The sequence below is a fragment of the Lithobates pipiens genome, unplaced genomic scaffold (assembly GCF_037356315.1).
Source record: "Lithobates pipiens isolate NorthernLeopardFrog02 unplaced genomic scaffold, aLitPip1_a1.2 Scaffold_28, whole genome shotgun sequence".
Taxonomy (NCBI): domain Eukaryota; kingdom Metazoa; phylum Chordata; class Amphibia; order Anura; family Ranidae; genus Lithobates; species Lithobates pipiens.
Genome location: NW_027507789.1, coordinates 86,876,133 through 86,900,996, shown reverse-complemented (window position 1 = coordinate 86,900,996; position 24,864 = coordinate 86,876,133). Strand labels below are relative to the sequence as shown.

At 46.5% G+C, this 24,864-nt stretch overlaps 1 protein-coding gene across 5 annotated transcripts in view; it reads right to left on the bottom strand.

Moving 5' to 3' along the window:
* TUBG1 (tubulin gamma 1) overlaps positions 1 to 24,864 on the bottom strand; it is a 317,008-nt gene that overhangs the window by 151,886 nt on the left and 140,258 nt on the right. The gene's annotated exons all lie outside the window — the stretch shown is intronic.

Below are 24,864 nucleotides of genomic sequence, written 5' to 3'. Positions count from 1 at the left end.
ATATGCGGCTTCACCATTGCCATGAATGCACCTGATCAGTGCCCATCTGCAGGCTCCCCTCAGATTACTGCTGCCTTGGAGAGGACAGGGAGGTGGGCGGGACGAGCGCCATCAGATTACATACAGGGAGAATCTCCTGTTTACTCGGTGGCCTTTCAAGGTAAAAAAGTGCATGTTATACGCCAATAAATATAGTGTATATACACACACACACACACATACACACACACACACACACACACACACAAACGTATTTTGAAAACATTTATACAATAATAAACAGAGGTGGCAAAATCCTACTACAATCATGGAACCCTCCAACCAGATGACAAAAGATGGCAAGTAGTGGAAAATGCCAACGTGTTTCGAACAGTGCATGTAAAACAATCTTCATTAGGGACTGTAATCACCTATGCCAAATAAATTGGTTAGGAGAAAGTGCCCCCTCAACACCAAAAATCATACTGGAAGTTTGTATAAGCCTTTCCTCGCACAAAGACATCATAGGGTATAGGACCCAACAAGAGCATTCAAGTAGGAAATACCAAAAGAATCATCTCAACCAATGAATGGTTGAGACCTTCTTTCATTTGTGGGTTGGAATTTTTTTTCTTGGAAGCCCAATCTTCCGTTTGGGGGGGGGGGGGTGGTCTAGCCTCTGTTCATCTTTCAGGGTAAAAGCCTTGGCATCTCAGTGTCCTGGATTGGACCAAGGAATTGCTTAATTCTAGCTGGTGTTCCCCATTGTTGTTTGGGACTACCCTCTCAGGGGCCACAGCTATACCAATTTCTCCTTGGATTTGCTAAAACTACATACTTGTTTAGTTGCTGAACATGGACTCTCTATTAGAACCGAAATACAAGTCTTATAAACTGTAGAAGAGGAGACCCCCCCCTCCTGCTTATATTACTCTAACAATACACCTGTAACCAGAAACAAAATTAACATGAGCTAAATTAACTAATCCCTTAACCACTTGTCGACCACCTCACGACGATATACGTCGGCAGAATGGCACGGGCAGGCAAAGTAACATTGCCTGAGGCGGGCGGCAGCGATCCGTGCTGAGGGGGAGGCCACTGATTCATGGCCACCCCCTCACGATCGCTCCTGGCAAATGGGAAACTTCCCCTGCTTCTGTAATGTAAACACTGACCCAATTCACCATATGCCCCTGTTCTCTGCCTCCATGACCAGGGCACGATACGAGCAGATCTTGCGGTTCATGCATTTCAATGACAATGAACTCTGTTGTCCTCATGGAGACCCTGGATACGATTGGCTCTACAAAATTTGGCCCCTCGTAAACCACTTCAACCAACGTTTTGTAAACTTGTTTACTCCCCATCACGTTGTCTGCATTGATGAGTCCCTGATTAAGTTTTCTGGCAGCTTGTCATTCAAAAGTACCTTCCAGAAAGCGTGCAAGATACGGGGTCAAGATGTATAAGCTCTGTGACAGGGCCACATATATACATGTACTATACATGTAGTTTTATGGTTTACAAGGGCAAAGATGGTCATGTAGAGCCGACAAACCGCCCTGACTACATAGGAAGCAACGGCAAGATTGTGGGGGACTTGGGGTCACCCCTATTCGGAAAGGGGTATCCACTTGTACATGGAAAATTATTACACAAGCGTACCACTTTTTAGTCACTTGTTTGATCATCAGCCTGGAGCATGTGGCACTGTGTGACCTAATCGTTGGGGCTTTCCCCAGCAGCTTGTAGATTCCCGTCTTAGGCTGGGGGAGAGAGCCTGCTTGAAGTGTAATAACTTGCTCGCTATGAAGTGGAGGGATAATAAGTTATCGTTCTTACTTCCCTTCATGCAGACACGACGGTCCAAATTACTACGGCAACTGGTGTTGTGGAGAAACGCCTCTGTATCCACGAATATTTGAACCAATGAACATTTGACCCAATTAACTTGGGAGGGTTGAACAAATGAATATTTGACCCAATTAACTTGGGAGGGGTGGACATCAACGACCAGTTGCTGGAGCTGTACCTAGTTGCCCGTAAGGCCAGACGCTGGTACAAAAGAGTGTCTGTTTATCTCAATTGGCTTTGCTGAACGCTCATGTGCTATACAGAGCTTCAGGACGGAATGGATCCTTCCTTAAATTCCAGGAAGAGATCGTCAGAGACCTTCTGTTTCCAGACGGTGCTCCACCTCACCTTCCCCAAACAAATGCAGTAAGCCGGCTGCATGAGAGGCATTTTACTTATGTTCTCCCGAGTACCCCTATCCACTGAACCCCCCAAAGATGTCGTGTATGCAGCAAGCGCAAATATAGGCGTGACACCCACTATTATTGTCCCTCCTGTCCTGACAATCCTCGTCTTTGCATTGGTGAATGTTTTGAATGCTACCATACACTAGTTGAGTATTAGTGTAGGGTACAGCACTGCAGAGTAGGTACACTTTCACAGGGTCTCCCAAGATGCCATCGCATTTTGAGAGACCCGAACCTGGAACCGGTTACAGTTAAAACAGTTACAAATAAAATGTGAAAAAAAAAAAAAAAAATATACATAAAATATTTTTTTTTTTTGTTTTGCTGTATTGTTTCTCTATTGTTCTGCTCTTTTTACTGTATTCTATTCTGCAATGTTCTATTGTTATGTTTTATCATGTTTGCTTTCCTGGTATGCAATTTTTTTTTATACTTTACTGTGTTTATTATTAACCATTTTTGTTTTCAGGTACGCCATTCAGCTTCAGAGCAGATTTATTCATCTTGACAGCAACCGCGTTTGCTGCCACGATACATAAAGCCGCGACTTCAGCGCTGTCGGAGGTGATTTCACCACCAGTTTTTAAACAAAAAGAGCATATATGCCGAAGCATGGAGGCAGCAGGGGGTGGAGGAGCAACTTGCTCCTAACTTTAGGGGCGGACGCCCCCATGCTTCAGCATATATAAATGGTGCATGTATGCCCATCATTAGAAGTGGGTGAATGAAGGGAGGTATTCTAATGGTGGGCATACCCACCTGATCAAACTCTGTTTTTCGTTCAGCCCACAGGCTGCATTAAAAAAAAAAAATATTGATACAATATATGCCCGACAAGGACCAGCAACATACTGGTATGTTGCTGGACTTTGAGTGGTTATACCAGAATGACGCCTGCAGGTTTAGGTATCATCCTGGTATCACTCTTTTCAGCCAGCGGTCTATTTTCATGTAAAAGCAATCCTAGCAGCTAATTGGCCTCTACACTGCTTTTACAAGCAGTGTGAGGAAGTGTCTCTCTCCCCCCCCCCCCCCCGTCTTCCATATTTTTCTCTGTCTTTCCTGTCCCAACGGGGAACCTGAGAATGCAGCTGGTGATTCGGCCAGCTGACCATAGAGCTGATCAGAGACCAGAATGGCTTCAATCATCTCTATGGCCTAAGAAACCGCAAGCTACGAGCATTTCATGACTTCGATTTTGCAAGATGTAAACAGCGCCATTGGGAAATTGGGAAAGCAATTTATCACACCGATCTTGGTGTGGTCAGATGCTTTGAGGGCAGAGGAGAGATCTACGGTCTAATAGACCCAATTTTTTATTTTTATTTTTTAAAAAGAGTACCTGTCACTACCTATTGCTATCATAGGGAATATTTACATTCCCTGAGATAATTAAAAAAAAAATGAAAGGAACAAAAACAAAACAACCCTGGCCCCCCTGTTCTCGCGCAAAGGTTGAACGCAAGCGTCGGTCTGGCGTCAAATGTGAACAATAAGTAATTTTAGCAGTAGATCTACGTAAATCTAAAGTAGTAACCTGTAAAGGCTTTTAAAAATGTATGAAGTTTGTCGCCATTGCACGTTTGTGCGCACTTTTAAAGCAAGTCGTCATGTTTGGTATCCATGTACATGGCCTAAGTTCACCTTTTATATTTCATTGGGCAATATAGTGTGTTTTTTTTTTTTTTTTTTATGCAAGTGTTTTTTTCCCAAAAACATGAGTTTGAAAAATCGCTGCGGAAATACTGTGTACAAAAATAAATGAAACGCCCACTATTTTAATCTGTAGGGCCTTTGCTTTACAAAATATATATATATATATATATATATATGTATATATATATATATATATATATATATATATATATATATATATATATATATATATATATATATATATATATATATATATATATATGTTTGGGGGATCAAAGTAATTTTCTTGCAAAAGAAATTAAATAATGACCGGTAATTGTGTTTCTGGGAAGTCTTCCAGGACAACACCCTGAAAGATGACTGGTCCACCTGACAGCAAACACAATCACAGAGGTTAAAAGCCCCCGCCCCTCCCTGTGCTCTTCAGTTGTGACAAAGTATTGACCCACACCACTGCATGAGAGTGAAAAACACAACACCACGACACTCTATATTTTAAATTATACCTAAAGAGAATGGATGGTTAGTAGGCCTGCCGTCCTGGAAGACTTCCCAAAAACACTGTTACCGGTAAGTGTAACTGGTCATTTTCTCAAGTCATCTTCCAGGATGGCACCCTGAGAGAGGAGCAAGTAGCTCAGGCCTACCTTAGGGTGGGGCAATCGCTTGCAGGACCTTCCTGCTAAACACCAGATCCTGAGGCGACAGTAACTCCACCCTGTAATGCCTCAGGAAGGTGTTCTGGCTTGTCCATGTAGCGGGTCTACAAATCCGCTTCACCGAAGCTACGGCCCTTCTGCGCAAGAGGTTGCCAGAGATCGTGTGGAATGTGCTTTTAGGTCCCTAGGAGCTGCCTTACCGGACTGCTCATAGGCTAAAACAATGGCGTGCTTAATCCATCTAGCTATGGATGCTTTGGAGGCTTGTTGGCCTGAAAAATTAACTAAAAGATGGCTGGACCTTCTAAACACCTTAACTTTTTCTAAGTAGGATAATAAACGTCTGACGTCCAGACAATGAAAAGAAACGTCCCTCTCATTTCAGGGATTATTACAAAAGGAAGGTAGCACTACTTCTTGAGTCCTATGGAACCTAGATACTACTTTAGGGAGGTACAGGGGATCCTGCCCAAGTATAACCCTGTCCTCAAGTAAACGGAAATATGGTTGCTTGATTGAAAAGGCCTGAATATCGCCTATTCTCCTGGCTGATGTAATAGCAAGAAGAAAGACCAACTTAAAGGTTAGGATCCTAAGGGGGATCTGATCTATCGGTTCAAAGGGGGGCCTTGTTAACCCTTCTAACACCAAGGTAAGGTCCCATGGTGCAAACCTAGACACCTGGACAGGGGACAACCGCTCTCTGATAAATAGGAATCTCTTGATCAGGGGGTCTAGTGGCAAGCGTCTTTCCAAAAAACAGGACAAGGCTGAGACCTGTACCTTAAGTGTCTTGGTTGCCAATCCCTGCTCCGCCCCATCCTGAAGAAACTCCAGACTGCCCGGGATCTCGCCTGACACCAGCGAGAAAAAACCCCCCAGGCCTTAGCGTAAATTTGCCTTGTGACCGGCTTTCTACTAAGGAGAGTATCCACTACTCTGTCCAACAGGCCTTTCTCCTGCAGGTTCTACCTTTCAAGAGCCAGGCCGTCAGCCTGAAGAAGCTGGGGTCTGGATGGTAGACTGGACCCTGAAGGAGAAGGGTGTGCCGAACAGGAAGGTATAGTGGCGGGGATATGGACCAACCCTGCAGGGTTGGAAACCAAGCTCGCTTGGGCCACCAAGGGGCTATCAGAATTTGGACACCTTCCGAGAGAAAAAAACGTTTGAAGAACCCCCAGAATTAGCCCTGTGGGGGGAGAGGCATAGGCCAACCGGAAGTCCTAAGCCAGGGCCAAAGCGTTTATCCCTTCCGAGCCCCTCTCGAGCCAAGGAAAATAATCTCTTTACCCTTCTGTTCTTTCTGCAGGCAAACAGATCTATTTCTGGATCGCCGAAATGCCGACATACCAGGGAGAATACCTCTGGATTCAACTCCCATTCTCGAATGATAGGGCCAGGAGAGTTGAAGATATGGTGCCCCCTGATGATTCAAAAATGCCACTATCGTGGCATTGTGTGATAGAACCTGAACTTCCTGGTCTTTGATCCCCTCCTCAAAAGCTTTTAATGCCTCCCCGATGACCAAAAGCTCTCGAAAGTTGGAGGAGGTCCTTCTCTGACTAAGGTCCCAGGAACCCTGGGTTGTTAAATCCCCCAGGAACTTGCATCCATAGTTATCCTGAGAGGCTGAAGCTGGATCCAAAGGAGATCCCCCTGAAGCCTCTAAGGGAGAAGCCACAAGCACAGAGAGTCTTTTACTTTGACCTGAATGGCTACTTATACGTCTAGAGAACTTATTTTCCTGTTCCAAGAGGAAAGGAGGAAGTGCCTGGTGTGCAGCTGTGCTCAAGGAACAGCAGGGATAGCTGCCCTCATCAAGCCCAGCACCCTCACGACCCTTCTGTATGGAGTCGTCCTTGCCTCTAACAGGGAAGAGACCACTGAAATTAGGCCCTCTACCTTGCTCTGGGGTAGAACGTCTGTTCCGAAGAACCTACCAGGAATCCCAGATACATTTTCGTCTGGGCCAAAATCAGCGAGGATTTCACCTTGCTGATGATCCATCCCAGAGATTCTAAGGTCGCTATTACCCTGGTTAAATCCAAAAGCAGCTGATCCCAATTCTGATTGTAAATCAGAATGTCGTTTAAATAGGCAATCAGCGCTATTTCCTGGAGATGCAGGAAGGCCACCACTTCTGCCAGGACCTTCGTAAAGACCCTTGGACTGGATGCCAGCCTGAAGGGGAGGGCTGCAAAAACTGCCAATGCTGAACTCACTCTGGAGAGGCAATTGCGAATCTCAGGAAGACCTGATGGTCCTGAACTATAGGGCGTGAAGGTAGGCATCCTTTGCATCAAAAAGTACCATGAACACATCCTTGAGGCGGTGTCTTCTGAGAGAATAAACACTCTCCATGTAGAACTTCTTGTACCGCAGGAAGACATTGAGGTGCCTTAGATTTATGATGAGGTGATACCTTCCTAAGGTCTTTTGTACCACGAATATGTGGGAGTAGGACCCCGACCCTGCTGGCCCTCTGTAACTATGACCTCCTGACTGGCCAGTTCTTCTATGTTCTGTAGGATTCCTGCTGCCTTGCAGGGATCCCCGGGAAGGTGGGTCAAGAGAAACTTGGTGGGAGGAGGGGAGAGAAATTCTAATCTGTAACCCTCTTATTATCTGTAGAATATGGGGGCTCTGAGTGACCCTTTCCCACTGAGGGACAAAGTGGGAAAGTCTTCCCCCTACTGGAATGTCATTTTGGGGTCTTGTCGCCCAACTTGTGGCTGGAAAAGAGAACGCCTGATTTGTTTGTCCTTTCCAGCCCTCCAACGTCTATTAGGGGAGACCTTTTTCTCGGAGAAGCGGTTCTTTGCCTGGGGGCGACGAAAAAACCTCTTCCTATCCCTCCTTGACTTAGAAGGGAATTTCTTCCCCTTTTTGGTCGACCTAGCAAGGGCTTGATCTGGCCCAGTACCAAAAAGGAGGGAACCATTAAAAGGGAGGCCACATAGATGGGTCTTAGATGAGATATCCCCATCCCAAGTTTTAACCCAGAGAGCTCACCTGGCTGAGTTTAATAAGGCACCAGACTTGGCGGTTGTGCGCACCGCCTCCACTGCCGCACCTGCTAGGTATGCGACAGCTATGAATCCAAGACTTCCTTAGACTTGGAGTTCCAGGAGATTATTATTATTATTATTAATATTATTCAGGATTTATATAGCGCCAACAGTTTGCGCAGCGCTTTACAATATGAGGGAAGACAGTACACTTACAATACAAATCAATACAGGAGGGATCAGAGGGCCCTGCTCGTTAGAGTTTACAATCTATAAGGGAGGGTCAAGTTGAAACAAAAAGGTAATAACTGTGGGGTATGAGCTGATGGAGAACATGAAAATACAGTTAGGTGTGGGTTGGGTAGGCTTCTCCGAAGAGAAGTGTTTTCAGGAATCGTCTAAAAGCTAATAAAGTAGGAGATAGGCGGACAGATTGGGGTAGGGCATTCCATAGGATTGGAGAGGCTTTGGAAAAGTCCTGGAGGCGAGTATGGGAGGAGGTGATGAGGGAGCTAGAGAGCAGGAGGTCTTGAGAGGAACGAAGAGAATGAGTAGGTTGGTATTTAGAGACTAAGCTAGTAATGTAGCTGGGGGCAGAGTTGTGGATGGCTTTGTATGTAGTTGTTAGTATTTTGAATTTAATTCTTTGGCTGAGCGGAAGCCAGTGGAGGGATTGACAGAGAGGAGTAGCAGACACAGAGGGATTGGTAAGGTGGATGAGTCTGGCGGCAGCATTCATGATGGATTGAAGAGGCAATAGACTATGTAGAGGTAAGCCAATGAGAAGGGAGTTGAAGGGAGATGTGGTCTATCAGCTTAGAGATCCACGTCAGAATTTCTAGCGATGCAGGCTGAGGCAAACACGGGGCTCGTAGCCGCGGCGTTAGCCTCCTAGGCCCTGCGTAAAATAGCTTCCGCCCTTGATCCATTTGATCTTTGATGTTCCTAGTGTCTTCAAAAGGAAAAATCGTATTGTTTAGAAGCTTGTGCCAGGGAGGGGTCTAGCTTAGGAGTCTTGAAAATTTTCTCCTCATCCTCCTCAGTAAAAGGGTATCTACGCTTCCACGTTTTGTACTTTAGGAGCCTCTTTGGTTCCTTTCACTCCCTTAAGATAATATCTTTGAGTGCAGGATGTACCGGAAGAACCCTGGCCTGCAGTTTAATTAAGCCCCTCTACATTTTGTCTTGGGCAGAGACCTGTGCCGTGGGCTCCTGAATCTCTTCAGAAGCGTAAAAGGCCCTCAGCAGTCCATCCATGTCGTCAGCTGAGAAGATGTGCCTGCTAGACCTGGAGTGCTCCCCCTCATCCTCCTTTTTGGCTGTCCAACACACCCTCATCTGAGAATCCATGCCCAAGGGATTCAGACTCATCCTCCTCTACTATACTTTGGGTCTGCCCACTGTCTACACCCCATGAAGAAGGGGAGCCCTCCTGGGAGCAAGCGTCCTTACTGGTGTGAGCCTCTGAATCCCTAGCCTTGAGGGAGGAATGAAAGGGTTTCAGAAGGGATGGCATCTCAGTTTGTACTGTGAGAAACTCCTTCATAATCTGAGATGTTTCCTTCCCGGTCAGCTACTGTATACACTTGAAGCAGAAGGGTTTAGGATGATCTGGGGGTAATCTATCATTACTGTTTCCACATCTCAGAGCAGGTGGAAGATTTCACGGGACAGCTGGCAACCCCAAGGGTAGTGGCATCATCCCCTGAAAAAAACAAACAAAAAAAAACAAATCACAATACAGCACTGTACCACCCAGAGGAGAAGAGTTGGGGTACCCTCCTCCATCAAAACCTCCGGCGGGTGGTCAGACTCACCCCGTGGTCTCCTCCATGGCTGTGGACCCTGCGGGTCTCTCCTCTTGTTCCATGCTGCTGGTGCCAGTGAGCTTCTTCGGACAGCTAACACAGGTGAGTGGCAGCTGGTCTGTGGGAGAAGTGGGTGCCTGCTCCACCTGTATTTATATCCCCCGTTTTGGCGAAATAGCTGTAATTCTGTGAGGCTGTGGCTTCCTCCCCCCTCCGCCACACTGATGTGGCCACCATTTTACTGTAGAATGGAAATTACGTTAAACGCTGAGTTCATTTCCTGTTCTGTGGAGGAAGTGATGTCATTCCTCCACTAAACTCCAGGAAGATGGCGCCGAGCCTCCCCAGAACTCTAAGCGGTGTCTGCTCAGCACCCCTGCTGCAAGGGGGAGCTAATCACGCGGGCTCGGCGGACCGCCAGCTCTGCTCCTGAACATACAGTGGTGTGAAAAAGTGTCATTTCATTTCCTGTTCCTTTGCATGTTTGTCACACTTAAGTGTTTCGGAACATCAAACCAATTTAAACAATAGTCAAGGACAACACAAGTAAACACAAAATGCAATTTGTAAATGAAGGTGTTTATTATTAAAGGTGAAAAAAAATCCAAACCATCATGGCCCTGTGTGAAAAAGTGATTGCCCCCCTTGTTAAAACATACTATAACTGTGGTTGTCCACACCTGAGTTCAATTTCTCTAGCCACACCCAGGCCTGATTATTGCCACACCTGTTCACAATCAAGGCATCACTTAAATGGGAGCTGCTTGACACAGCAAGGTCCACCAGAAGATCCTTAAAAGCTACACATCATGCCGAGACCCAAAGAAATTCAGGAACAATTGAGAAAGAAAGTAATTGAGATCTATCAGTCTGGAAAGGGTTATAAAGCCATTTCCAAAGCTTTGGGAATCCAGCGAACCACAGTGAGAGCCATTATCCACAAATGGCGAAGACATGGAACAGTGGTGAACCTTCCCAGGAGTGGCCGGCCGCCCAAAATTACCCCAAGAGCGCAGCGACGACTCATTCAAGAGGTCACAAAAGACCCCACAACAACGTCCAAGGAACTGCAGGCCTCACTTGCCTCAGTTAAGGTCAGCGTTCATGCCTCCACCATCAGGAAAAGACTGGGCAAAAATGGCCTGCATGGCAGAGTTCCAAGGAGAAAACCACTGCTGAGCAAAAAGAACATCAAAGCTCGTCTCAATTTCTCCACAACACATCTTGATGATCTCCAAGACTTTTGGGACAACATTCTGTGGACCGATGAGACAAAAGTGGAACTCTTTGGAAGGTGTGTGTCCAAGTATATCTAGCGTAGAAGGAACACTGCATTTCATAAAAAGAACATTATACCAACAGTAAAATATGGTGGTGGTAGTGTGATGGTCTGGGGCTGTTTTGCTGCTTCAGGACCTGGAAGACTTGCCGTGATAAAAGGAACTATGAATTCTGCTGTCTACCAAGAGATCCTGAAGGAGAATGTCCGACCATCTGTTCGTGTACTCAAGCTGAAACGAACTTGGGTTCTGCAGCAGGACAATGATCCTAAACACACCAGCAAGTCCACCACCGAATGGCTGAAGAAAAACAAAATGAAGACTTTGGAGTGGCCTAGGCAAAGTCCTGACCTGAATCCTATGGAGATGTTGTGGTATGACCTTAAAAAGGCCGTTCATGCTCGAAAACCCTCTAATGTAACTGAATTAGGACAATTCTGCAAAGATGAGTGGGCCAAAATTCCTCCAGGACGCTGTAAAAGCCTCATTGCACGTTATCGCAAACCCTTGGTTGCAGTTGTTGCTGCTGCTAAGGGTGGCCCAACCAGTTATTAGGTTTAGGGGGCAATCACTTTTTCACACAGGGCCATAATGGTTTGGATTTTTTTTCACCTTTAATAATAAACACCTTCATTTACAAATTGCATTTTGTGTTTACTTGTGTTGTCCTTGACTATTGTTTAAATTGGTTTGATGTTCCGAAACACTTAAGTGTGACAAACATGCAAAGGAACAGGAAATGAGGACCCAGGGTCCCTCAGCGCTCAGGGGGGCTCTTCCAGTTTCTGCTGCCCCCCCCCCCCCCGAGGAAAATACAGGGGAACCACCCAGGAAGGATGGGAACATCCTGCCGGACCTAGAGGCTTCCCAGGCATTTGGTCCGGCTCCCAGGAGGAGACCACCAGCCCCAGGCTTTGGGTCCAAGAAAAAAAATAATGGATTTGTTGTGGGGAAACAATCAAAAACTGAAGAGAACAGGGAGGGGCGGGGGCTTTTAACCTCTGATCGTGTTTCCTGTCAGGTGGACCAGTCATCTCTCAGGGTGCCGTCCTGGAAGACGACTTGAGAAAAACAATTTTTTCATGTAAACAAAAAGTGTCAGAAAGGGCTCTGTCTTCAAGTGGTTAGAAGAGTGCGTGATGTGTGAATAAGCTTCTAAATGTTGTGCAAAAATGTTGTGCAAAAAATGCCAGGACAGTTCAAAACCCCCCAAGCTATTTGCTGAGAGGCATGTCGAATCCATGTAATATTTTATATTGTGACACTAGTTGCAGGAAAAATAATTTTATTTTTTTTTTGGCACAAAGTTGTCACCAAATGATATATTGCTCAAACATGCCATGGACATATGCTAATTACACCCCAAAATACATTCTGTTGTTTCTCCTGAGTACGGGGATACCACGTGTGAGACTTTTTGGGAGTCTAGCCGTGTACGGGTCTCCAAAAACCAAGCACCGCCTTCAGGCTTTCGAAGGGTGTAAATTTTTGATTTCACTCTTCACTGCCTAGCACAGTTTTGGAGGCCATGGAATGCCTAGATGGCACAACCCCCACCCCCCCCCCCCAAATGACGCCATTTTGGAAAGTAGACACCCCAAGCTATATGATGAGAGGTATGGTGAGTATTTTGCAGACCTCGCTTTTTGTCACAAAGTCTTGAAAATGAAAAAAAGAAAAAAACGTTTTTCTGATCTTTGTTCATTTTCAAAGACATATGAGAGCTGCAAAATACTCATTATGCCTCTCAGCAAATAGCTTGTGATGTCTACGTTCCAAAATGGGGTAATTTGGGGGGGGGGGGGGGGTGGGTTGCCATCTTAGCATTTTGTGGCCTTCAAAACTGACAGGTAGTGAGGAGCTAAAGCAAAAATTTACGCCCTTAAAAATCCTGAAGGCGGTGCTTGATTTTTGGGGCCCTGTACGCGGCTAGGCTCCCAAAAAGTCCCACATGTGGTATCCCCATACTTAGGAGAAGCAGCTAAATGTATTTTCCACATATAACTGTGGCATGCGTGAGCAATATATCATTTAGCGACAACTTTTTGTAATTTTTTTTTTTTAGTCATTCAATCACTTGAGACAAAAAAAAAAATATTCAATGGGCTCAACATGCCTCTCAGCAATTTCCTTGGCGGGGGGGGTCTACTTTCCAAAATTGGGTCATTTGGGGTGGGGGGGGGGGGGGGGGTTGTACCGTCTTGCCATTTTAGCACCTCAAGAAATTAGATAGGCAGTCAAACTAAAAGCTGTGCAAATTCCAGAAAATGTACCATAGTTTGTAGACGCTATAACTTTTGCGCAATCCAATATATGCTTATTGACATTTTTTTTTACCAAAGACATGTGGCTGAATAATTTTGGCCTAAATGTATGACTAAAATTGAGTTTATTGGATTATATTTGTAACAAAAAGTAGAAAAAATATAATCAAATACCATCAAAAGAAAGCTCTATTTGTGGGGGAAAAAAAGGTGAAAATTTTGTTTGGGTACAGCATTGCATGGCCGTGCAATTAGCAGTTAAAACGACAAATTGTAAAAAGTGCTCTAGCCAGGAAGGGGGTGAAACCTTCTGGGGCTGAAGTGGTTAAAGCAGCCGATGTGACTCTGTGCCCTCCTGAGCATTGTTATGATCAGGATTTCACTATATGTCAGACATGTTGTCAAAGAGCTTCATACAGTAGATTATAGGGCTGTTGAAAATAATCGTAGCATCGAAGCATCGCGATTCGAACATACACAATGCGGCATTGATGCTATGACCGGAATAATCAATGTTTGGATGACGTCATCCGCCACGCTGCGTTATGCCCCGCTTCCGAGACCGAACGGAGCCGAAGAGCCTTGGGAGTAAGCCGCACTGGCTTTTCCCGCTTCCTGCCTCCCACTGACGTCATCTTCTGCTGCCTTGTGTCGAAGAGCGACGCTGTGTGCAGTAGCGGGGACATGGAGCGCCGGTGGCTGGAGTTGCTAAGAGTGGCGGCGGTGGCCAGCTTGTGGAGCATGGAGCTTGGTGGAGGAGAGCCATGGGATGTCCAGCCAGGTGTGACGGATGAGGCAGAGCCAGGTGAGGGGGCCTCGGGGAGGACACTGAGGGGGTGGACGTGGCAATAAATGCGCCAGACTGTCCTATCCAAGCTGACAAATACCCGCCCCCCTCACCTGTCTTCATATAATACTTTTTCATTACCTTAGTGCTCCTCTGCCCAGTGTCACCACAGACCAATTCCCATCCTTCTCGACCAGCATCCACACAGTCCTCTGCTCCCCCCACCTCTACACATTAAGCATGCAGATAGGGAAAAAAAAAATAAAAAATGGTGTACAGTGCTTTGTACTAATAAATGTACAAAAAAAACTCTTAAGTAGTGAATATAGTTCTGAAATAAACGCTTTTTCTATTTGGCTACGCTTTTTCTATTTACCTTTGTAAAAAAAAAAAAAAAAAGAAAAGAAAAAAAAAGCATAGTCAAAACATGGCCAGAGTCCAGTAACCAGATAGAGTAGTCAGCCAGGCCAGAGTTCAATAACCAGATTGGGTAATCAGCCAGGCCAGAAGTCAGGGATCCAAGTAGAGCAACAGCAAGCAGGATAAGGAGCCAGAAGGGATGTCAGCAAGCCAGTCTTTAAACAGAACCCCAGGAGATGGATTCTCATGATGTGACCAAGGCGAAGGCAGAGGTGAAGGGAGCTGGACAGCTTTAAGTAGGCAGGTCAGATGAGCATGATCAGGAACAGCTGGTAACTGTGGAGAGAGATGAGAGCTGGCAATTAGCCGACAGCTGAGCAGCCAGCCCAGAGAAGGAATGGCTAAGCCAGCCCTGACAGTGTGCTCTGCTATGTTCAAATCATTCGCCAGAAATCAGGGATAATTTTAACACAGCAGAGCATACTCAGAACTGGAATTACTTTGAACAAAATATTTATTTTACTCAAATCACAGATATATTTACTAGGACTATATTTGTTTACTACTTAATAAGACTCTTTTACATTACCGCAAAGCACTGCACACCATTTTTTTGCCCTATCTGCATGCTTACTGTGTAGCTGGGGGGGGGGGGGGGGGGGGAGAGCAGAGGACTGTGTGGATGCTGGTCGAGAAGGTCTGTGCTGATACTGGGCAGAGGAGTGCTAAGGTAATGAAACAGTATTATATGGTGACAGGTTAGTGGTGAGGAGGGCGGGGTATTGATCAGCTTGGATAGGACAGTCTGGCATCTCACTTACCACGTCCAGCAGGTCTGCATTCTCCGACCATCTCCTGTACCATGTCTGCAGTCTCTGACCATTTACTGTAGTTATTTGGGGGCAGTCTGGAGCTCCTCTTTAAGTTATCTGCTGTAGTTACACTTTGCTACATGCAGGGAGTGTTGTCTTTGAAAAAAATAAAAATAAAATAGATAAAATGTAAAAATGGGGGCGTGCCCTGGACATGGCTGAGTGAGGCTACCATTCACAGGAGCTCCCAGCCTGGACCCTCATGTCCCAGCAAAACATACCTCCAAACCAGCATGAGCTCATCTAAAAAGCACAGGACCAGAACAGCAACGCGGGGGACCCCCTCAGGGAGAATTTTCTAGAGAGATCCACCGCTATTTTAGGCTGCTACAGGAGAAACCCCCTGGAGCTAGAGCAGCGGCACCACGTAATCTAGTGCACGGAGCTACACAGAAGGCCCATGCCTTGGGCTCTGGTGAGTCTCTGCCCGTCGCCCCCTGACTGCTCCCCAGTCAGCACTACAAAGCCCCAACAGGCTGCAATGTCATCTTCCCAGCAACCAGACGCCTCTATGCTAGACCAGGACATTAAGGAGATGTTACAGGCCCTCCCAACCCAGTCAGCCATAGAAGCCCTGATACTCCACCTGGAGGAGACCCACAGACGAGACATACAAGTAGTGAGGGAGGTGTCTGGCCTGGCGGAATGGGTGATGACGGGAGAGGCTTCGGTGTCATCGCTGGAGCAGTCCCGAGACCAACACCGGGACACCGCGGTGGCGCTCCAACTACACCAGGAGGATATTGAGGACCGGAGTCGCCGCAATAATCTGTGGCTCCGAGGCATCCCGGAGACAGCGGGAATGGAGAACGTGGGAGACATAGCTCAAGGAGATTTTCCAGACTGTATTTGAGGACCCTGAGGCAGACATCATTCATTCATTATTCACAAAGCCTTGGGTCCCAAGCCCACCAACCCAAGTAGACCGCGGGATGCGATTTGCAGATTGCACCGCTACACCCAGAAAGAAGCCATTCTGAGGTGCGCATGGGAATATGTAGACAGAGCTGGAGGGCTTGCAAATCAGAATACTGCAGGACCTGTCTAGATCAACTGTACATCGCAGAGCCCTACTATGCCCACTCCTGGACCTGGCCAAACAGAACATTTTTACGTATCGCTGGGGGTATCAGTGACTTTTCGCAGATAAACCTCAGCATTCACGCTTCACACCACCGCAGACCTACCAGCATGCTTTCGTTTTTTTTAAACGCAGAGCCAATACCAATTCCTGACTGGCTGCAGATTCTCTCACATTCATTAGGCAGATCAGGCACCCCAGCATACTGTGGCCCTCTCGTCAGCAATGAGGCAGAGAGAAGCCAGTCCACGTCCGGAGGCGCACAACAACGAGTAGGCCCTGGGCCACCCATCCCTGTCAGCTAACCCACCGCCTGCATTGTTAGAAGCCCCCGATTGACAAAGTTAGAACCATTGATAGCCCGCCCCACACGTTTGCACCATTATACTCTTGGGACGGAGACCCCCCTGTAGAGATCCCCCACATGGTGACTTCCTAAAGGACAACCTTTACTAACGCTCCCCCCTAAAGGCACCACTCCCGCAGCAACTGCCTGGGTTGGCCGTTTTGAGGAACCCCCCCCACCGCTGTCCACCTGACTCAGACAACAGCCACCTTCACTCAAGGAATGACTATCCCACTCAGTTTCTCCTTTTCTTTTTTTGTTTTAGCTACCGCTTGCCGCAGAGAATTCCCGGGCTAACCCAGCCTCAATAACCGTCACATCAAATACAGAGTCAGGACTAGGCAGAGAACTACAACGTACAACAGCTCCAGTGGAACATGGGGTGACTTGTGGACACAGTAAATAAGCCTCCTCAGTACGTGGGGGGTGCTTGTTATGTACCATTCCCACGGGGGGTGAAGCTTACCAGGGTGAGAGGGTGGGAGAGACTAACGGGGCATCCCAGTATATTAACATGGGCAGAGAGGTACCATCCATGGTATGTATTGGGGAGGCTGAGGAAGTAGGGAGGCAACACACAATTGTGCACCAATGAACCCCCACCTGGAACTTTGCTGTGAAGTCAACTCCCCCCCCCCCCTTTTTATGTTCTCTGGACCCTGCCTGTAACTACTAGGGAAAACACCAGGATTGTTCAATGCCACATGAGGCTACACTTGATCGCAAACTGTTGTTCTGTGGCTGCCGGGAGAAGGCGGTGGGGGGCAGGATCCTGCGGTCAGGGGATGGGGAATGATCACCATTTGAACAAAGCACTATACGCCTTTATTCCTACCTGATAATTGCACTGTACTTGCTGTTCTTGTTCTGTTAACTGTTAAATTTAAACTATTGTATTTGAGTCTTATGAATGTTCATTCACAGACTGATGTTATAAATTGTTTGACTTGCTCTACCGGTATTTGATTACCACATCACCACAAGCTGCTGGGGGTGGGTGGGAAGGGCAACAGGTTCGCCTTCTGGCTCTGTCTACCCACTTCCCACTTAGGACTGGGCTCCATATCCAGAGAATCATCTACCAAGTGTCTTAGCCAAAAAAGCTTCACTTGATACCCTTCTGCTGCTACACACTCTTGTGACGGCCTCCTAACCACCTTTTCATCTACTTGGAGCACACTCCACCTAATCTATCCTTTCTCACTGCTGCCTTCTACCTTGAACCCCTCTCCCCTCCCTTCCCTACCATACCAACCTCTTTCCCCCCTCAAGCCCTACTCACATACCCTCTCTTTCCCTCGAACATGGATGCACTTCACATAACTTCCCTTAATGCAAAGGGATTAAATACACCAGAAAAAAGACAGATACTACTACATGATATGCACCGTGCTAGGGCAGATGTCGTCCTGTTGCAGGAGACACACTTTAGAGTGAACAACCTCCCACTAAAGAATTAACACTACCTCTTGGCCTACCACTCCAACTATATGGAAGCCAAGTCTAGAGGTGTGTCTGTCCTCATCTCTTCTAGGGTGCCCTGGACGCTCAGATAGACAAGGAGGGCAGTTTCCTGTACCTGAAAGGATTGGTTGGGGACAAGAAAGTGACCCTGGCAAACCTATACGTCCCAAATGACCGCCAAGACGTGTTCCTAAAAAGGCAACTGAACTTATGCGCTTCTCAGAGGGACAGTCAGGGGGAGACCTGAACATACCCCTGATCCCAACAGAGGATACCTCCTCTGGTACATCCTCAACCGCACGGGACACGCGCAGATGCATTGGCTTGACATTGCACTCCGCACAACTTGGCGACGCTTGGCGCCTCTTTCAACCAGGAGAGCGCGATTATACATTCAACTCAAAACCGCATCAGCTCTATTCACCAATTGATTTCCTTGTTGCCAATGGACAATTACAAGCTATTAAGGACATCTACATAGGGTCGATTACGTGGTCGGACTATGTTCTGATCGGTATGCGGGACGCCATAACGGATACACAAGACAGCGGCCCCAGTGGAGACTTAATGAAGGCCTACTGCAGGACCCTGAGGTCCTAGATGACAGTCATGCAACTGGGACATTACTGACACCGACAGTACTCCAAACAGCGACACTGAGGTGGTAGGGGAGGCCCACAAGGTTGTGATCAGAGGGGTTTTCATTAAACAGGACTCCAGATTTAAACAGGCATGGACTGCACAACTAGACTTACTCCTTACCAAACGCCACGCCTTGGAATTATCCCAGAAGTCAACCCCGACCAGACAATTTGGGACTGAACTTCGACACCATCCGCTCACAAATAACGGATCTCCTACCATTTAAGGCCAAGGCGGCACTGCATGTCTGCAATAAGAAATTCTATGAATCAAGTAATAAATGCGGGAGACTACTAGCCCAAAATTTGCAAACAGTGTGTAGCATCCTACATCCCCCACACATGACCACCAATGGGCAGAAAAAGTCACTACCCCAACAGATTACACAGGAATTAAAAAAAAAATACTACAGTTCCCTATACAACTTGACCATGACGCCACCCACACTCGACACTGACGGGACACCTAGACTGAGCCCGAAAGCCCTCACTACTTAAATACACAGAAACTCCAAGAAGAACCCATCACACTACCAGAACTTCAGCTAGCTTTAAAAAGCGCAAAGCCAGGAAAGGCCCCAGGCCCAGATAGTCTTACCATTTGTTATTACAAGATGCTACTCCCATCCCTGGGCCAACCTAGTGAACCTATACAATGGACTTGGAACAGGGAAAACTTTCCATTTCACCACACTGCAGGCGCAAATCTTGGTCATCCCTAAAGAGGGCAAAGATCCGGCCCAATGCTGGAGCCATCGCCCAATCTCCCTTCTGAACGCTGACCTGAAAATTTTCACCAAGATTCTGGCCACCAGACTGCAACAATACTTAGCTCATCCATCTAGACCAAGTGGGCTTTGTCCCTACCAGGGAGTCTAGGGACAATACCGTCAAAGTCCACAATTTACCACACATAGCGGTCAGTTGCAAAATGCCAAGTGTATTTCTGGGAACAGACGCAGAGAAGGCATTGGATCGGGTAAAATGGAAGTTCATGTTCGAGACGCTAAAACACACAGGTCTGGGGAATAAGATGTTAAACTGGGTAACTGCGGCCTATGTGACACCGTCGGCCAGTGAGTGAGGGCGAACGTTGTACTCTCGGAGACGTTCCCAATTACGAATGGGACCAGGCAGGGATGCCCTCTCTCCCTTATTTGCCCTGACCTTGGAACCCTTCCTGTGCCACGTCTGACTAAACCCAGACATCACCAGCATAGGAGCCAACGAGACTCGGCACAAAGTGTATGTATACGCTGACGAGCTCATGTTTTCCTTTTCAAAGTCATCAGTTTCCCTACCAAACCCCTGAGAGTTCGACATTTAAGGCCATCTCTCTAACCTAAAGATTAATTTTAACAAATCGGAGGCGATGTGCATTGGGATATCGCAACACCAGCTTAAATTACTTAAATACAGTTTTAATCTAAAAACGGACTGACACGGCCCTGAAGTATCTAGGCACATATTATGTTCCCCACCTTAATATCAAAACTGTTTAAACTTAACTCTTCCCCCCCGTGCTGAGGACAGTCCAAAAATTACTTGATGGATGAGACGGTGGCCTCAGCCGTTCTAACATCCTCAAAATGACAAAATGCCCAAATTCCTCTACCTCCTCCAAGCACTGCCAATTTGCCTACCCGGTGACTACTTCAAACAAGTACACTCCACATTTACTAGATTCCTCCGGGCGGGTAAACATCCACGCCTAAACAGGAAAAACTACTCTACCTCCCCAAAAAACACGGGGGCCTGGCAAAGCCGGAGATTAGCACATACTACCACGCAGCCCAACTAAGTAGACTACTGGACTGGTGCCAACATAAAGACACCAAGCTATGGCCACAACTGGAACATGACCAATGCAAGGTACCCCTCCACAGGCCCCCCCCCACCCGGTGCCATACCACTCTACCATCTAAAACTTAAATGCCACCCCCTAATAGGCAACACAGCTAACGTATGCTCGCAACTGTTATCAAAATCCTACCTCTCAACGCACAACTCTCCCTTAAGACCCATAAGCGACAACCCACAATTTGAACCAGGCCTGTGTGACAAGAAATTCCATGACCTTCGAGTCGCAGGTCTCTACCAAGCATCCCACTTTAGCACCCTGGGAAGGTCGAGAACATATATGGAACTGACAGATACCAATGGCCCATACAAATTAGACTATATGAGAGCCGTACACCTCAGCGACTCGCAACAACTCCTCACAACCCTAGAGGAGCTCTGCATGGAGACTGGGGTGCTTACACACACACACACACACACTATACCTGATGTATGCCATACTGACCGAGCCGCCGAGAGACTTCCAACTCCCATGCCTTACTAAGTGGGAAAGATACCTGACCTGCCAATTCACTGACAATATAAAACACATAATTAAATTCACCCACAAATCCTCCCTGTGCGTCAGAATCCAGGAAACAAAATGACAAGATCCTTACATGTGGATACAAGACCCCCGCCCTAATACAAACTCTTCCCAACATCTTCAGATCTTTGCTAGCAGGGTCAAACAGAGGAGGGTACCCTCCTTATATGCTGGTCATGCCCTCGGCTGGGGAATTTCTGGGGAGAAGTTCGACATATAACTCAAACATTTACAGATCGGACAGTACCAAATGAACTGGCCTACTTTCTTTTACATGTGACAGAAACACCAACGCGGGTGTACAAAAAAAATCTGTGATCTGAAATCTCCTAGACGCAACCAAGGCTTGCATACCCCTCAACTGGAAATCCCCACACCCATCGACTATAGCCCAATGGCTACAGAAAGTGGATGAGATTAGCAGGATGGACACAAACCAACATCGACAGGAGGCATACTCCAAAACATGGCAATTATGGAATGCATTTAAGTACTCTGACGAGAGACAAAGCCTCAGAGGGACTGATTAGCAACCTAACAACCCACCATAACACGCTACTCTTTAGACTCTTAACCTCTGGATAATCAAGAGGAGTGATGTTGCCCCACAGGGGAAACCACCAGATTTCAGGTTCGAATGCACCCCCCCCCCCCCACCAATCCTCCATTCTTTATCCCGTTCCCCCCCCAACCACATTCTTCACTCCTTTTCTTCTTTCTTGGGCCCTGCCCTGCAGTACTATACCATTTACTAAGTTGTCTTTTCTATGATAAAGAAAAATCAGAAAGGATGCCGAGTCCACATGACCATGGAAACCTACCACTCCCATTCCTCAGGCACACCCATCATATTTTACACAGGCGGATCCATTATGGTCTCAAATAGAGCTTAAACCTGCATAATAACCCACGCGTGGAAACCATCTCATTGTTCTTTTCTTTATGGTTGATGGGAAATTTACCTGTATAAATGTATCTCTGAATGTATAACTGTTACAATAATACCTTTGTTGACAGGGTCCCTGTGAACCAGTTTCTCAGTTTTAACCACTTCAATACCGGGCCATAGTCAAATGATGGCCACAGATGGGATCTCCCATCCTGGGTGGTCGTCATATGACGGCCTTGGTATTGCGCCGCTCCTGCGGGCCCCCGCAGCTCGGCGATCGTGGATGAGGTGTGTCCCTCGGACACAGCCCATCCCTGATCTGTGGGATTTTCCTCCCCATCAACCCACCCCCCGATACATGCGACCGGTCGAGTCCAATCACAGCCGGTCACATGTACTGCGCCGTTACAGTGCTCGTGCGGCTTGTCACCCTGACACAGCCCAACCCCGATCGCAGTAAAGAGCCAATGAAATTGGCTCTTTACCACTTGACCGGCTGTGTCCAATCACAGCCGGTTACAGAATGTAAACAAACCGCGGTAACGAGATGTTACCGGGTTCTCCTCCTCACACACTGATCGTGTGTGAGGAGGAGATTGCGGTAACATCTCGTTACCGCTCAGTGTACACAACAATCACACTGATTTACCCCCCCCCCCCCATAAAGAGAACCTGTCACCACCCAAAGTACCTGTCATCACCCATTACAGCCCATCTGAGTACCCGAGTACCTGCCCCAGCCCATCTGAGTACCCGAGTACCTGCCCCAGCCCATCTGAGTACCCGAGTACCTGCCCCAGCCCATCTGAGTACCCGTGTACCTGTCCCAGCCCGGAGTACCCGAGTACCTGTCACCAGCCCGGAGTACCCGAGTACCTGTCACCAGCCCAGAGTACCCGAGTACCTGTCACCAGCCCGGAGTACCCGAGTACCTGTCACCAGCCCGGAGTACCCGAGTACCTGTCACCAGCCCGGAGTACCCGAGTACCTGTCACCAGCCCGTTGGAGTATCCGAGTACCTATTTGCAGCCCATGCCTCATAGAATACACATTGGGGTGTTTGCTTTCCAAAATGGGGTCATTTTGTGGGTAATTCTATTGTCCTGGTGCTCCAGGACCTTCAAAAGTGTGATAGGTAGGAACGAAATGAGATGTGTAATTTATGCTCTTAGAACGCCTGAAGGTACCACTTCCATGTTGGACCTCTGTATGTGGCCAGGCTGTGTAAAAGTCTCACATATGGTATCGTTATACTCAGGAGTAGCAGAATGTGTTTCTGGGTGTAATTTTTGCTATATACATGCTATGTGTTAGAAATATCTTATAAATGGACATTTTTTTACACACAAAGATTTTAATTTTCTTTCCGCGTTTTCTGAAGACTTGTGTAAAAAAATGAACCGCTCAAAAGACTCCTAATGCTTCATAGAATATACGTTGGGGTGTTTGCTTTCCAAAATGGGGTCATTTTGTGGGTAATTCCATTGTCCTGGTGCTCCAGGGCCTTCACAAATGTAATAGGTCATTAGGAAATTAGAGGTGTCATTTATGCTCCCTGCATGTTGGGCCTTTGTATGTGAACACACTGTGTAAAAGTCACACACATGTGGTATCGCCATACTAAGGATGAGTAGTAGAATGTATTTTGGGGTGTAATTTTTGCTATGTACATGCTTTGAGTTAGAAATATCTTATAAACTGACCACTTTGTGTAAAAAAAAAAAAAAAATGGTTTTCATTTTCTTTACACGTTTTCGAAGACTTGTGGAAAAAAAATAACTGTTCAAAAGACTCATTATGCCTCATAGAATATACGTTGGGGTGTCTGCTTTCCAAAATGGGGTTATTTTGTGGGTAATTCTACTGTCCTGGTGCTCCAGGGCCTTCACAAATGTAATAGGTTGTTAGGAAATTAGAGGTGCTCCTTGAACCCCTTACGGTGCTCCCTGCATTTTGGACTTCTCTGTGTGGCCAGCCTGTGTAAAAGTCCCACCACATGTGGGGTGTAATTGGAAGTATGCATATGCTGTGTATGAGAAATAACTTGTTATGACAATTTTTTTTCTTTTGTAAAAAAAAAAAAAAAACCTTTTTCCCAAGAATTGTGGGAAAAAATGACAACTTCAAAAAACTCACCATGCCTCTTACTAAATACCTTGGACTGTCTACTTTTCAAAAAAGGGGTCATTTGGGGGGTATTTGTACTTTCCTGACATTTCAGAGCCTCAAGAAATGATAGGCCATCAGTGCATCAGGTGTGATCAATTTTCAATGATTTGCACCATAGCATGTAGACTTTAACTTTCAAAGAGACTAAATAATATCCACTAATTTGGTTTATTTTTACCAAAGAGATGTAGCCGTATAAATTTTGGCTCAAATTTATGAACAAAAATGACTTATTTGCAACATTTTATCATAGAAACTAAAAAAAAATGTTCGCTCTTTTTTCACTTATGCCGCAAAGTGTTGCATGATTCAGCAACTGGCATTCAAAGTTTGAGCTCTGAAAGCTAAAAATTGGTCTGGTAAGGAAGCTGTATAAATGCCCTGTATTGAAGTGGTTAAATACATTTTTTTTTTTTTTTTTTAAATGGAGTTCTTCTGACTACTAGAATTTTGTGGATCAAAACTGTGCACAGTAATCGTGATGCATTGCGGAATCGAATTGTGGATCGGATAATCGCAATTGAATCGTGAGGCCAGTGAAGATGTGCACCCCTAGTAGATTATACATCACAAGTATAAATGCAGGACACCTTTTCACAATAGCAGGAGTCGGCCTGTCTCCTACATTGTACAGAGGCCAATGTGATCAGCACATGTTGAGTTCAGAATCAAAAAAACCAAGAAGAGTCTTTACATATATGCTGGGAGATATTGTGGATAAATACTACTGTCCCATTTTAGGTAATCCAAGATATATTTTCTCTTTGAAGGGATTCTTGGTTCCACGGGGTCCTCCCGTCACATCTCTCCCCTTTCGGCAAAAGACCAACATCGGAGGAGACCCCAGACTTGTTGACTCCGAGGTTAGTCCATTAGTTTCAGTCCTCTAGTGCCTGCTGCTGGAGGGGCCAGGGGGGGGGGGGGGTTGAGCGCGGACTGGTCCTTCCCCTT